Source organism: Falco punctatus (genome assembly GCF_963210335.1).
Source record: "Falco punctatus genome assembly, chromosome: 4".
Taxonomy (NCBI): domain Eukaryota; kingdom Metazoa; phylum Chordata; class Aves; order Falconiformes; family Falconidae; genus Falco; species Falco punctatus.
In genome coordinates, this window is record NC_137583.1 from 37,110,185 (window position 1) to 37,111,322 (window position 1,138).

Sequence of the window (1,138 nt, forward strand, 5' to 3'; positions counted from 1 at the left end):
GGTGCTGCTGCAGTGGGACAGGATGCAGCAGCTTGCCAGGATGAATTATCGCCCTGCAGCTGCTGATGGCGGCAAGACTGGCACCATTACGCTTCCCTGACAATCTCTTTATACCAATTTCATGCCTTGGATCTGCCCAGGATCTGCCCTTTTTCTATATGGAGAATAGCACGCGAGGGGCTCCTCCTCCACCCGCAGACCCTGGCCTGCTGCCACCAACTTCGGAGGCCGTGGCAAAGTCATGCCACACTTTAATTACATCAATTAATTCCTGAATACCAGCCTTACTATGGCATGGGGCAGGGCGGGGGATGCCGGGAGCCAGGAGCACAAACGGGCTGTTGTATTGTCCTCCTGTCTCATCGCCTGCCAGGTCCTGCTGGCCTGCCCCCACACTCCGAAATGCTTCAGCATCCTCGTGGCCTGCCCGAGGCGCTTGGCTCTTGCTCCCCTCCAAACTGGATGCCCTCGACCCTTTCTGGGGACTCCCTGTGCCAGGAGAAAAAGATCTGGGAACTGTCAAAATCCAGGAGGGCTCATCCCTGGGGCCACGCTGGTGGTGGAGGGCATTTCCCAGGGTGTGAGGGTGGCCGTGGCCACTCTCGGTGGTGTCCGCGTGAGGCTGCCCAGGACAGCCAGAGGTTATGTTGACCCCATGGCTCTGTGGGGTGTTGGTTTGCTCTAGCTGACGTCAGCTGCTCTCCCTGTGGCTGGAGAGCTGTCAACGTACTGCGGAGAGCCCGGCCAGCTCCGGCACTCCCGCAGGGCCTTCCTGCTGCATGGTGCCTCCGGGGTCTGGGGAGTTCATTTGTGAGCTGGCTTCTACGGCCCCTCTCTCCACTCCTATGAGAATCCGAGATCCTGTCCTGTGTTGGGTCTTGGTTTCCTCCGGGGGAGCAAAGCCCCTTGGTGCCTCCAGACTGTCTGAGGTCTCCAGGGCATGAGGGATGGCGAAGGAGTTCATGCTGATGCCTGGGAGATGTGCTCTTCAGCCTGCTGCAAGCAGCCCAGGGGGCTCAGGGTGTTTTGGCTCACTGGGTCCTGTTTCTTGCTGTGGGATGGTGGCATTGTCCACCTCAGAGCCCCCTGACAAGGAGTGGTGTGCTAATGGGAGTGGGGCTGGGGCTGGACAAAGACC